The 15,387-nt window shown below is 30.3% G+C and overlaps 1 protein-coding gene across 3 annotated transcripts in view; it reads left to right on the top strand.

The window, feature by feature from the left end:
- The window catches only part of dtn (transmembrane protein 132C dtn), a 419,781-nt gene that overhangs the window by 391,936 nt on the left and 12,458 nt on the right, over window positions 1-15,387 (top strand). The window lies entirely within an intron of this gene.

Below are 15,387 nucleotides of genomic sequence, written 5' to 3'. Positions count from 1 at the left end.
GTTTATCATTTGATATTTTGGTGGCGTTTATATTTTTGTCCGATGGTCTTACGGTTTCTTGGTTTTTTTTTATTTTCAACGGTAGATGTTGTTTCGGAGTTTTTGACTTTGTCAATTTGTCTTAAGCGTTGTTCTGCTGTAATTTTCTTTTGGCTGGAGTTCTTATAAATATACTGCACATCCTTTATAATTGGCAGGGTGACTTTTTCATTGCACAACACGCATGTCGCTACACTATTGCGTTGTTTTCTGCACTGAGTTGTGTGATGTTTACCGGCATATTTCACACATCTTAGTTCCCTACTGCAAAAATTTTTACTGTGTCCAAGATTTTGACAGTTTTTGCATTGTGGTATATTATTATTTTTCTTCAGAGGTTCCACTTTTATCCTACACTCTAGTAAATAATTTATGTCATATATATTTTTATTATTTTCGTTTTATGTCATGTCTATGTAGAACAACGGAAAAGTTTTAATTTGTTTTTCACCATTTACATTAGTTGTCTTTTTCGCTATAGGCGTGACGGTCACTACTTCGTGCCCGCAAGCCCGTAATTCGGATTTAATATCGTCCTGATTTGTTGTGGACGGTAATCATCTAATGACTACTCTATACCACTTATCACTTTTTAACTGATAAGTGTGGTATTCAAGTTTATTGAATGAATTATTTTTCTTCATCTCAATGAGATGCTTTTTTACATTCCTGTAATCCGTTTCATTACTAAGGGTTATGTTAATACCAGATCATCTGGTAATATAAAATATATATGTTAAGTTAGTAGTTATTGTCGAAGTATATAATTTTGAAAGATATTCTAAATAAAATCACGGTAATATCTAATAATATTACATGGAAGTTAATGCACTTAAAGTTTAACAAACGAAACAAATATTTTGACAGAATAAGGTGAATAAATTGAGTATGTGATAAGAACGATAAGACTTTATGATTTATATCATATGTTAAGATAAATGTTATAAATTAATTATAATTTTAAATGAAGAGCATATATATATATATATATATATATATATATATATATATATATATATATATATATATATATATATATATTTCATCAATTTCTAAAAAACTAATAACAGAAATATATTCGAATTAAGTTGAGCGCCTTTTTATGTATTCTATATTCAACTTCTAAATAATGTTTTCGTACGCAATTTTCATTTTGTTACTCTATAGATGGAGAATACCTCGAATTTGTCTCAATAAAAGTAATAAATGCCTTCAAAGTCCATAATGAAAAAAGCGGCAATAGAATATTATTCAGTTCCTAACAGATCGTTCGTCTTTCATGTCAGTGTTTTCCGAAAAAAATTGCGACACTTTGGAAATGAGAAATGTTTATGAGGGTGTTTCAATTATTTGGAGTTTCCTCTAATAAAGGGCGACGATTTTTCTTTTCAAGATACAATCGGGTATTTCTAAGACAATAACAACGAAAAGATATTTCTTTTAAATTGTCTTTTTAATGTAGAAATTGTCACAGACTTTCTAAAAAAGTACAGTTTTGGTGAAAAAGTCAATTTATCAAGACAAAACAGAGAAGATATATTTACTTGAGTGATTTTCACATTTTTATTCTTATCGAAAGTAAAAGTAAAAGGTATGTAATGAATGACAAACCATCAACGTCAACATCAGCATGAAAATGAAACATAATTATAATTTTCCATTAACGCTTATTTAAATGTCTGCCATCATAGCTGTATTCTAAAGATCCCAAAACACATAATAATATTATGTATTTTGATAACCTCATTATAATAAAAAACTAAAGAATGTATAAGGTGTAATTTCATATAATTTTTTTGACATTAGGAGGATCTTAATAATAATATTTCACAAATTATGATTTCACATACAAGCTATTACCAGTGTTATATAAAAATAGATAATATACATACATATAACTCTTTTGTGAAAAATATTCTTTGTATCTTACGTAAACTATATTTTTTCTTTTGTATTTTTATCACGGATCTGAAGAAAAATTGCTGGCTTTATTGTAACGGCCACATTTCCGAGGTAATTCGACAAATTGTAAATTATATCGAATAGCCAGAGTTCACACAAAATGCCACACAATGGTGAAGTGGACTTTTACGAAGAAAAATCTTTAAATAGAATGTGTAAACTCTTATACTTTAAAATACGTTTTATGGCTGCGAGATTAGATTTTACAGTATAAAAGAAAATAGTTAACAATACATATAAATGTCAATTGGTATATGGTCTATAATGTTATTATTGCTATTATGTAATTATATACATAAAAATATATCGTACGCATAATATACGTTAAATATAATAACATAAAATTGAAACATGAATACAGCAATATAAGTTGAGCAGTAAAAAATTGCTGTAGTATATGTGAATTTCCACATTTTTTATTATTTATTTATTACATTGTTACTGGTCATTGCTGACTAACCTACAATTTGTCTTTACAATAAGTAATGTATTAACACTACTGTTTTTCTCTAAATGCACCTCAATACACTACATATTTGATTCTCTTAAATCTGTGTTTTGTTCTGGTATTATCCAAGAGTTGTATAACTTCGATAGTGACATGAGAATGGAATTTGTCGTCACGTGTCAGATTATTATCATTGTCTTAATTTCTATTATTAATATTAATTATTATAATCAATAATAAAAATAAATGTAAATAATCAGTCCTCTAGTATCTCGGTGCACCTACAATAATTCTCAGGACTTAGTTCTGTAAAACTTGTAGTACTTATATTACTTTTCGCGGAACAACTCCATAAATGAATTCCGTATGTCTATATAGGTTTCAATACTTGCATGTATAATAGCAATTTATTATGTACTGATAATTGTGATTTTATTCCAATTAAACAATACATTTTCCTATATTTGAACTACAGTACTTTCCTTCTCTTTATTACATATTGTCAGCAAATATGCTGGCATTTACATCATCATTCTCCTTATAGTACACTTTTTTTTCACAAAAACGTCCACTGTTACATTAAACACTATGGAGAGAACATATTTATGTATGGAAGCCTCATCTGCTAAAAAATAGTTTACTATTTATTAACACTTGACTGAAAAAGAATTTATGAAGCCGATTAGTTAGCAGGATATTTCAATTATTTTAAAACTTTTGTCAGCAACTACATGCTACATTAAACAGACTATATTTAAAGCTCTCAAAACTCAAATATATTTCATTTTTCTATATCAGTATTTGAATTGCACTGATTACTGCAATCTTTTTTGCAACAGTTTTAAGTATAGAAACTGGTATATTATAATTTGACGAAGAAAATGTACTCTGCAGTTTTTCGTCGTGCCAGTAAATATCAAACTACTCACAGATTTATCGAATACAAGATACAATTATTAAATATTCATATATTTCCTCTTTTCACATGGGAAAATAGAACGCATAAAATCAGCGAGCACAATGCATGAAGTTTTCGCTCTAATATTCAGCATTTACATATATATTTGAAAATGTGCAACTACTTTATTGAAGGCACTATAAATGTGATGTGATCGAAATATTCTGCAAACAATAGTTGAAAGATTTTTACGCATATGAGAAACGTCGGTACGACAACGACATCGAATAAAATAAATAAAAATGCAGATAAGAAATATTCTCTTGAAATATAATCTATATTCAAATTTAAATCTATAAAAACTGTAGTATTTTTAAAAGGTTTTGTTAAAATATTAACTTTAATTGATCTACAGTACTCTTATTCTGAAACGTTAATCAAACAATATTCTTACAATGGGCGCTATTTATATTTGAAGCATTTACGACAATACATGTTGTTGAAAACTGCCATTGGAAATTTTCAGTTTTTTAACATAATGCTCTTTTAAAACATTTCCTACAAAATTTCGTTATTTAAATTATTATACAGCATAATTAATATACTTCAATACTTAATAAATGCAAAGAATAATATCATCATTCGATTATTTTGAATACTCAATTAGTGTTATCAGAATCTAATACAAATTTTAATTGGATATATATATATAGTCTATCCAAAGTTGGTGTGAACATACCTCATCTAAATTTAAGACGTCAAAGCGATGCAATGTTGCCGCATCAACTGTGAATTTGAGTTCAGTTTGACTTTGACATATAACAAAATTCTAGTTTAAATAAAATAATAAAATAAAAATATTATCAAATATATATAGTTTATTTTAACATTATAGTACATTTAATGCATATATTGTCGAATAATTTAAACTGCAGTTAATTATACAGCCACAATAATTTATAGGTTAGAATAGTTTTATTATATTTACATTTAACTCTTTTCCACACCAACCATGTGGTAGAGTTCTAGACGCGTTTTTTATGTAGTGGTATCTCCCTGTAAGCCCAATATTTCTAATTAACAATTGTATATCTAAATAACGTATTTTACTCTCGTTTGAAAGCATATTTACATTTTTATGTGTAATTCTTGTTTTTTTGTCAAGTTATTTTGATATCACCTTATTTTTGTTTCTTCTGTTACTATGTACACCATCCTTGACAAAATTAATCAATGAATTCTCCATGAATCACTGAAAACGTATTTGCCATATATGCAAAACAGTTGGTATTTTTTCTCTCATCGCACATTTTAATCAAATACTCATGTATATTCTGAACAATTACATGTTTAATGTTTTCGTCGGTAACAACCTCTTTTGCGCGTCCACTGCGTTCATCGTCTTCGGTGCTCATTTCACCACCTCTTAAACATATCAATCCTTGATGGTTGATTTTCCTGGGGCAGTGCCCTGAAAAAAAATTTATCCGTTTTTTCACAATAACAAAAGTTTCTTCACTCAAGATGCTATAAATCACAAACTAAGGCTCCCTAATGAAGCAGTCAAATTTATACACGCATCTTTTGAGGGTTAGGGCTAACTAAAAAACATATGGATTTAATTCCAGTAGCGCCATCTATGTGTCGGGTCGGGGACTTTTCAATTGACCTGTTTTATATATTTGAAACGAGAAAGTTAATTTAATTTTCTTCATCTGTAGATATCTTAGATGGGAAGTGTTTAAACATATTTTTCAAATGATTAGAGACAATTGTATATTTTTTATCATTCTTAGCCAAATGATTTAATTTTTTTTAACGGGTAGATTATGCTGTTGGTACCGTCTGAGCTTTGTTGGTCCTTCCAATTTTTATTAAATGATCGATGCCTATTTGTACTCCCATATGAACACAAACAATAACTTAAAATAAGATTATAATTAAATCAATCGGCGTTTAGATGGAGTTTTTTTTCTTAATTATTATAATATCATAAAGAAGATTTTCAAAGTTCCAAATAAAATGTAATCAAAATTAATGTTAAATTAACCAAAGAAACAACCCATATATTGTACTTGTAACAATATATTTCTGATGTTTGTATGGCGAATGTAAACAAATAACTTCACGCTGACAACAAACATAAAATCAATTTTCTCCTCGGTAAAGCTGAAGTGGTTAGCGTGAATGCCCTCGCAATTTCGTAGGATATGAAGCAGGCGGGGGTACTTGCGCGAGACTTGTAAAAACATGATAAATAATTGATGGGGCCGAAGATAAAAGCACCACTCGAAATCTGACTGGAAGCCGTAGACTATAAATTTGGCAGACGACAACCCGTTGTTTCGCGCCAACCTCCAACCCTTTTTTGTGGTTTAATAGGCGTGCTCAAGACGCCGCCGAGTGATGCAGTTTAAGCTCGCTAAGCCCGAAAGATTCATGAAATGACGCGGTAATTTATAAAATGAATCCTTACATTAGTAGTAAGAAATCATAATTATTTATTAAGATTAGTTAAATTACGAATACGAGTTATGAAACTTGTTGTAAATTATATTTTACAAAACCCACAGCATAACTAAACACACCGTTTTTTTTGCAAACAAAACAGCCAGTACGCCGTTGGACATATTAGAGATATAGTAAAACTACTGTACCTTCGTTCGCTAGTTTGCCTTCTGAACTACATTGTTGACCAAACTGAGCTTACCTTAATATTCTTGTTATAAAAAAAGCTTTGTTTTTTTTATTTACTACCCAAATTTCGGTAGAAGAGGCCTTACACCGTGAACTGTCATTCTTATTCCAGATATAAACAAAAGATAAAATAACAGCTTAAGCTGCAATACTTTTGCCATAACTTCACTAAATTATGCCAAGGAATGCCTCGAATAACTATGGAAATAAAGTCAAATGTCTTCTTTATTTAATAAGTTGTTACTTTCACTGATATGCAAAATACTGCAGAGAAGTGAGAAAGATGTAGTACATAAATGATTCCTTCTGCGCATGGGCATTACGTTACTACATTACACTACGTTAGTACATGTTTACTATTTGTTAATCCTAGGGTTATATTTTCACCATGTTTTCACTTACTTGTTAATTTTTCATATATGGATGGAAATTTTGATGAAATTCAGAAAAAAATTATAAAAAACTAGTTATTTTATTGGTAATCGAAGAAATGATCAAATTAAAGCGAAGCTGAGACGACAAATTCAGTTAATGAATGTAGAGGCTTTTGTAGTCTCGTAGTTTTATTTTGACCGCGTGTGGAAGCAAGCGGTCCACGTATTTTAGAAAAATGGAAAAATAGCAATATCGGTCGGTGATTTGATTCTTGTTTTTGGAAAATCGCACTGCGAAATCAAAGAGGGTTTGGATGCTGTGTACGGTTAATATTTTCCTTCAATAGCGACCGTCAAATTGGTTTAACTAGCTTCAACGTGGTCGCACGCCGGTTTTTGATGAACCACGCCCAGGTGCCCCGCAAATGACTATCACGGAGAATGACATGACAAAAATTCACCATGTCGTATTGGCAGACCACCGATTGAAGGTGTGCAAAATGGCTGAGGCAGTAGGCATCGCGATGGGTGTCGTGTTTGCTAACTCTGGACCACAAGCGCAACCGTGTGAGACCACTTCAGACCAGTGTTTAACGCTGTTTAGGCGCAATCCGTTCTAAGATTTTCTGCATCGTTTCATAGCCGTCGACGAAACATGGAGCCACTAATATACCCCAGAGATCAAGGAACAGTCGAAATAGTATACTTTACTCGGCAAACGTGCTCCGAAGAAGACGAAGACTCTCATATCAACCGGAAAGCGTGCGCGTTATTTTTGTTTCGGAACTTGAAAAAGGCACTAATCGGGCAGAAATTTCAGTGGAATGAGCAGCATCGCTGCCACGGAGGCCCACTTTGTAGACCTCGAGAAAACATATTTTTTAGACGGGTTAAAGAAGTTGGAGCATCGCTAGATCAAGCGTATCGAACTAAAAAGAGACTATGTTGAGAAATAAATCGCCACATTTCCAAAATTTTCGTTTTCTTTTTGTAGACTAAGTACCTATCGGACTACCGTCGTATATCAATATTGGAATCACTATTCCTAATGGTTATTAAAAATATGTGTAAGCATATTAATTTATTATCAAATTAATGTGTAAAGAATGGATACTGATACATGTTTAAAAATAATGTAACAATATTGACAAACGATTATCATTTCCTCAATTATAACTAATTTGTTGACACCATAATCTATTTCCGCATTGTAGTGGTATGCTGGCTCGTTCCTGAATCAAGGACCACTGCGTCTGCAAAATCGCTTAATTTAATTGTGTTGTGTTTGCTGTTATTATGTTTGATGTGCCTATTCTATCCTATCCACTTAATTTCCAGTAACTCGTTCGCATAATATACCAATGTGACAATTATGATCTGTAGCTCGTCACACATTTGATATATTTCAACAGCCTAAGTCTTCCCTTTGGCACCGTTAATAATAAAAGCAAATACAGTTCTTATACATGAAAGTTATGGATAAATAATGACAAATGTGAAATACACTTAATCACAATAATCACTTAATAGTTCTACTCTATTCTTGGTAATTATTTACTCCACAGCAATTAGAATACCATTAGAAATTCTAACTGTAGTTTCGGTCCTATCATATCTGGTATTATATCATTTTTCACTTGATTTTCACGTTACCGAATGTACCTATCAAAAATCTACATTTTTATGAAATATAAATCGCATTAAAATAATATTAAATTGCCAGTGGCAAGAAATTACCTTCAACGTTTAATTTATTATAAATTCTAATCACGGTTTAATAATAGTGGCTGTATTCAATATTTCTTAACTATAATCATAGAGTAATAGAGATGCAACTCAATGGGGGACTCTGGCACAAAGTTTTGCTTTGCCCAACATCCAGAGGGAGCCATAATGGGCCATTCAAGTAATTTGATTGGTCAATTTATCTATCAAATCTCTATTATAGGCACCTGTAAGAAAAATATTTTACAGTGAAGGCATTTGATTGGCTTATTAGTAATGTTTGGCACATGACAGCCTTGACGTCATGTTTAATTGACCAATGAAATTTAAATAAAAAACAATTTTTTTCTGTAATAAATTTATTAAGTTAAATTCAATTAAATATACATATAAATGTAATATTTAAAAACAAATAAATATAAATGTCTATAAAATATAAATATTATATATATATATATATATATATATATATATATATATATATATATATATATATATCTATATATAAAACCATAAGCAAAAAACTTTGCTGCATTGCAAATCAAAATTATCTCTTCCATCTCTCCGTTAGTACTTTTAATATTTTATCCGAAAGATCATTATGGAATGTACAATTGAAAGGTTTTAAATTTACTTTTTTTTTAAACATTTGACAAAAATGTTGTTATATTATCGACGTAGCAAAATCGCTGAATAAAATAAGACATAGCTCAAAGACCTACTGACAGTATAATAAAACAATTTTGTTATAGTCTGGAGCACGAGATATTGTCTTGCTTCTATAAAATCAGTCTCAATTTCTGGGTCAATCAGTAGACCCATATTCCATATTCATAATTATATACAAACAAAAATCACACTTAATTTCTTTTTTAAAAAGTTGTACTAAATAACCTGAGAAGTACACTACGGTACAACATAAAACTTTGCTCTTATAGGAACATCTGGACTGAAGTTATAGAGTCAAGTAATTAACAGTAAGAACGAGCAGATACTGGCTGAATGAATGCAAACTTTACCATTATCTTGTGGAATTTGTTCAAATGTCGATGATACTTGCTTCGAATACCCTGGTTGTGAGCCTGGAACGATGAAAATAGGCACTACAAATATAGTAAGACAGTTTAGAAATTAATGGTAACAATTATGAACAGAAATGTGACTGACTCCTTCAATTTACCTTCTATATAATTTTGATTTTGATCCACTTCCATTTGTACATATTCTGGGCTCATGGTATTATTTTCACCGTCACTAAATTGTTCATAAGTACTTAAAGGAAAGTTTATATGTGTCACAAAAATGTCCCACATGGTAACGATCATAAATCTGTTTTATGTTTAACGCAACCGGTTTAGGATTTTTAGTGTTTTCTGCTCATTTCTTAAAGATCGCTTTTTTAACGGAAAACGATGATGCATTTCTTCACTATCTGTGCATTCGGGCACACAGCACTTCCTAGAACGGGAATGCATTTCAACTACCGACTTGTGTATAGTATTAAAATAAAATAATAATTTAATATATAAACGTTATAAAAAGCTAACCACACTGTTCTCAAAAAATAAACAATAGAACGAAATGAACCAATCAGATTCCGTCACGGCTCTTACCCTAGCGAATAAAACAAGTAATATGTTATTGCATATTGGACGTCGCGAAACATTTCGCCAAAATTTCCTATGAAGTTAAATCTCCATTTCTCTATGACTATAATGCACCTATAATATTTAACAACCAACAACAATGTCAATCCTTTGTGACAGTGAAACTATTGATGACACTGACAGTAACACGTTCTGTGGAAGAACAAAAATTGTTGTTTTTACTATAGCCGTCGCAATTATTCCGTATTTTCTCACCATATAAACCTTCCCAGAACTTATATTCCAAAACCAAAATTAGCCAAATCGGTCTAACCGTTCTCGAATTTTAACGAGACTAACGAACATTAATTAATTTTCATATCTATAGAGGAAGTAGATTTGCAGAAGTGTCAATACAATACAGCATGTCATCAATTATAAATTCATCAAAATTATTTAATAGCTCATAGCTGCGTATAGTTACGGTTTGTTACTTCAGTATCGTAAATATATTAATTAACACTTGTAGTAAAATATTTTTTAAACTTAAGATAACCAAAATTTTGAATTAATCCCCCTCGCAAAACATTTAGTGGCTTTTAGTTCAAATAGGATCAATACTTCATTTTTATTTTGTTATTTTTCAAAATGCGTCCATACTAAAAAGCACTCAAATATATCTCCAAGTGGAAAAAAAGAAAAATGATCGGCGTGTCACGTAAAGTTTCTTTCTCTAGGGTCCCAATCGATTACATCAACGATAATGGACTATAAACAAACATATTATATCAAGTCTATTTTAGATATCGGTAAACTTTTTTCCAATCGTTAATGACAAATATTGAAAATACAAATAAGCCCTAGCTGATTTTTAGCAAAAATTGGGTATTTATTTTAAATGAATGAAACTTTATGTTCTATTTAAAATATTGTTCTTCACTAGCCATCTCACTTTCCCATCTTTCTGACAGTATACGAATTTTATATTGGATTTGTCTTTGTCTATATTGAATTTTATATTGGATAGTTTAAAATAGATATGTAGAAACCTGTAAGGAATATGCTTTGCTTTGATTGGTCTGCCATTTCGCCTGATTACTTTGTGACGTCACATTTATTGGTCAATAGTATTTAAATGAAAATCACATTTAATTTTTAAAATTAATTTATTAAAATAAAATCCTATACAAATATACATAAGTATAAATAATGTAAATATATATACACAAAAAGCAAAAAAAAACAATTATAAACTCTATTCTAGGCAAAATTAAAATATCTATAATTCTTCTATAACGCCTTCCCATATTTGTTTAGTGCCATCAATTTTATGGGATCTATTAGAGTTCTGACTTATCTTGATATATTGAAGGTAAACTTTAAATCCTTCCTTGTTGATATTGCATTAACTTCATTAAACCAAAAATACAATCACACCTCATAATAACTTTTAAAATTTGGTCTTGAAAATCATTATGGATTGGACAGTTGAAAGACTAAAAGTTTATGTGTTTTTTAAAAATATTTAGATTTTAGAGTATTTAATCCGTGGAACTACTTAATATAGAATGTAGACAAATATTGCATGTTGTCTCTTTTTCAGAAGTTTTATTAAATAGCCTGAAATACAATAGCTCTACTATAAAATTATTGAACCCTGATTGTTCAAAAAAGTTAAAGTATTGCAAATATTTTAGGGATATTTTACAATTAAAAGTAGTAATTATTACCTCCTTGTAATATTTCTTTATGTAGAAACATCACACTGACAGCATACGAACATCTTGGTAGATTAATTGAATTTTATTACTACTAACATCTTCATAAGTAGGTTTTGTTTTTCTGTAAACAAACAATATATAAACAGACATGTAGTAGATAGATAATTTTATATGTACCTGATAAAAACAATGTTGGATATGCATTTACCCTAATACCTGTTCGTGAAGGAAGGGTAATTCTAAATTTTTCACTAAAATGTCCGTGACAGACATCATGACCTTGATATATTTGCATTGTGGTTTATCCGCGTAACTTACTACTATTTACTTGATCAACCCATTTGGAAAGGAAAGAGATCATTCTTTAAACGATATCTAATTTCCGTAGTAGATTTTTACCCCGGTATACTACATCTTTTACTACACTGACGCATTATCATCAATTTTTATATTATTAATCCATAATAATTAATGTAAAGCAGAAAATATGCACAACGTAAAACGAAGATTTCTTGATCTAAACAAAAACCAAAACCTTCAAACAACAAACTTAAAAATGGACTCACATAGAAGATGCTGACTTCACACAATTTGATCGACCAATCACGTTTCATGTTAGTGGCGGCACCAGGAATTTAAACTAGCCAATCACAATTTGCGATCGCAGCGCTACCGTTGATTGTACCAAACAAAACATTTCCCCAAGGTCGCCTATACCGTGAAATTACTATTTTTTCTATGTTTGAGAAGTTTGTGTGAAGAAGTTAGGTTAAGTTGAAAGTAAGAAGCATGGCAAGGAATGTCGGTCGCGAAGAAAAATATTGTTATGTCATCTTCGATATTTGAAAAAAAAAACGGGATCGGACGCTAAAAATACCGAAAAACACCGCAAAATTATCGATATTTTCTCTTATCAATATATATTATAATATATCTAATATTTCTTCACTCCAACGCTAATTTTTCACTTCAAATTCATTTGAAAACAGGGGAAGAGGGAATTTTTAAAAAATAGTTCGATATTTTCCTTCAAAAACTCTAGATGTTAATATCGAACTTTTTTTGCACCACTCTTACTTTTCACCAAAAAAATGGTTGATGACTGGAGTTATAATATCGAATTTTAATTCAAAATATCGATATGTCGATATTTTTCGGCATGCCTAATCATTGTAATAAAGAAACAAACATGTATGCCGGTCTAGCGAATACCCAGCCAATTCATATCATCAAAATGTTACCATATAAAATTGAACTTTTGGTTTATGTGTGCCTGTTTATAACCTCTAATTATTATTACTAAAATTTTGAAGAATTTAACAGGGCCAACTACTACTGACATAAATCGAATTTTATAGATTGATTCGATAACATGTTCCGACACATCAGACTGCATCATTTTATTATTTCTTAACTAGGGTAAAATCATAAAAAAATCCGCTCCGAGTTTTATATTTTTACAAACTGCATTTTGCGGTATATTCGACGTCATCTATAATGTGCATTGAACTATATAAGAACATAGTCGTCTTCTAGCATAATAAGTATATTGGTTAATAAATGTTATAATTTGTTAAAAAAAGTGTTTAATATATTTGAGAACCAAAATAATAACCTAAAAGCACCAACATATTCAACAAGCTTACCTAAATTATAAGGTCTGAAATTATATAAGAAGATTGAAAAAAGAACAGAAAAACAAAAGAAAACCAAATTGATTTTTTTAAAAGGACTTATATTTCTTTTGTTTCATGTATCCCATTTTAAAAAATCTCATGCTCATGATTCACCATTATCCTCTAAATATATAATAGTTGTGTAAATAATAGCGAAAGATATTTATCATAATGAATAAGTAAATTCAAATATTTAAAATGACAGTATATAAAACAATTTTACTCTGCCATAAGCCACATATCTTATAAATATGTTCTTTTTGTTCCCATTCACATAGCCTCCACACCGAAAAAAAATATTCAAATATCCGTTTCAAGTTGACATAAAGTGAAAAATTATTGGTCTATAACATAAAGTTTCTTTCTCTAGAGACCCAATCGGCTACGTCAACGATAATGGTTTGTAAACAAGGATATTTTTCCATGTTTTCGTCCTGGATGTCGGTAAAATACTCGCTCGATCTACTTCAATGTATTCGGTCCCGGAGGTAACTCGCTAAATGCTCGGAAAAATGCTATCGGATTTAACCCCAAATCGTACGAAGATGGAAGAAAACAAAAGCATTTCAGAGTGAACTTGACGAAATTAAGGAAATAAAAGATCTTTTTCTTTTTGGAATCAGATATTAGTCCAATTTTCAGCAGACAACGAAGCTATTATATGGAATAAATATACCAAAATTTCCTATATTCTATATATAAAGCAATTAATATTGAAATATTAAACCTTTGTTAAAAACTTTGTCAACTTCTGAACGCCAATATAACATTAAATCATATCATATAGCAATTAATGAATTTCAAAGTTCATTCATTATTACTTATATATATTACTTAGTATATCCGAAGAATAAAATCTAATTTAACTAATAAACATAATTACGTATTTACGATATATCGTAGGATCAAAAATGTTATAGGGATTGTTCAGAAAATCCTTGGGTTTGAAAAATAAACAAAAGAACATTAATACTCAAAACAAGAAAAACTTTTCTTAATTTTAGCTCAGTGTTCAATATATAAGACAGACAGAATATATATATTAAAGTGTCCATAGTAATATTTAGAGCAGTTAACAAGTCAATTGAAAAGATCCCGGTCTGACACACACAATACATTAAAAATGTACTTTTAAACATATTAGGCAAATGCTTTTAGCATTCTTTTAACGATTTCTTTATTTAAAGTTAGGGTCTTTATGACTACCTAAAAATGTATCTTTCAACTCATAAAAGTAATCCAACTATTTTAGAAAATCGGCCATGGCAGTGATAAATTGGGGTATAATCAGAATCCGTTTAACATCTGGTCTCACGAAAACACCTTCCTTCATCTTGAAACTATGTATTTGAGGCAATCTCCATCATTGGGAAGTGATTTTAGAAGTTGCTTCATCAATCCCAACTTTATGTGCAGCGGTGGCAAAAGATCTTTACGTGGATGCCGATGTTCCTTCACCAATTCTAAGCTCCCTCAGCAGTCAACTCATTTTATTACGCTGATTTGCTCGATCTCTACTACCTCATAGATACAAAATGAAGGGAGTTTGTTAAATCCAGCGTGTTCTGACTAACATAGAAAATATTTTAAAATCGCCGCACGCCTGCCAACCATGCTCTTCCTATTTTAATTTTCGAAAAACCAATTCAAAGTTCTTGTAGTTTTCTTTGGGGTGTACGTTTTACCTACAGGAATGGAAGCATAAAATTCGCCGTTGTAAAGCAAAACTGCTTTAAAAACGTTCGCTGTTGCTGGAACTGCAGACGTCTTGGAATTTTTTCGATATTATTTTCATGTTCAGCACGCGAAAATAACAGGTCTATTGAAAAGTCCCCGGCCTTACACATAGATGGCGCTACTAGAATTAAATCTATATATTTTTGCCCTAAACGTCAAAACATGCGTGTATAAATTTGACAGCTGTCGCATCATTAGTTTGTGAATTATAACATTTTGAGTGAAGCAACTTTTGTTTTTGTGAAAAAAATAGATAAAAAGGAATTTTGCGTATTGACAGAATATTTCTTTTTAAAGGGAAAAATACAGTTGGAGCAAAAATTTGACTTGATGCTTGAGTTTCTGGATACTACCCCAGGAAAATCAACCATCAAGGATTGGTATGCGAAGTATAGACTTTCAATCACAATCAATTTTCTATCACACCATTCCCTGGTATGCCTCAACAAATATGAGCAACCCTGTTTAATTTTATATACCTTTGTTCATTATCATCAGTTGATTCATATCCATTGCAAAAATAG

The sequence above is a fragment of the Rhynchophorus ferrugineus genome, unplaced genomic scaffold (assembly GCF_030347505.1).
Source record: "Rhynchophorus ferrugineus isolate W39M unplaced genomic scaffold, kcgeb_rfMv2 rfM2, whole genome shotgun sequence".
NCBI lineage: Eukaryota > Metazoa > Arthropoda > Insecta > Coleoptera > Curculionidae > Rhynchophorus > Rhynchophorus ferrugineus.
Note: the sequence above shows the minus strand (reverse complement) of the source record. Positions and strands in the feature narration are given on the sequence as shown.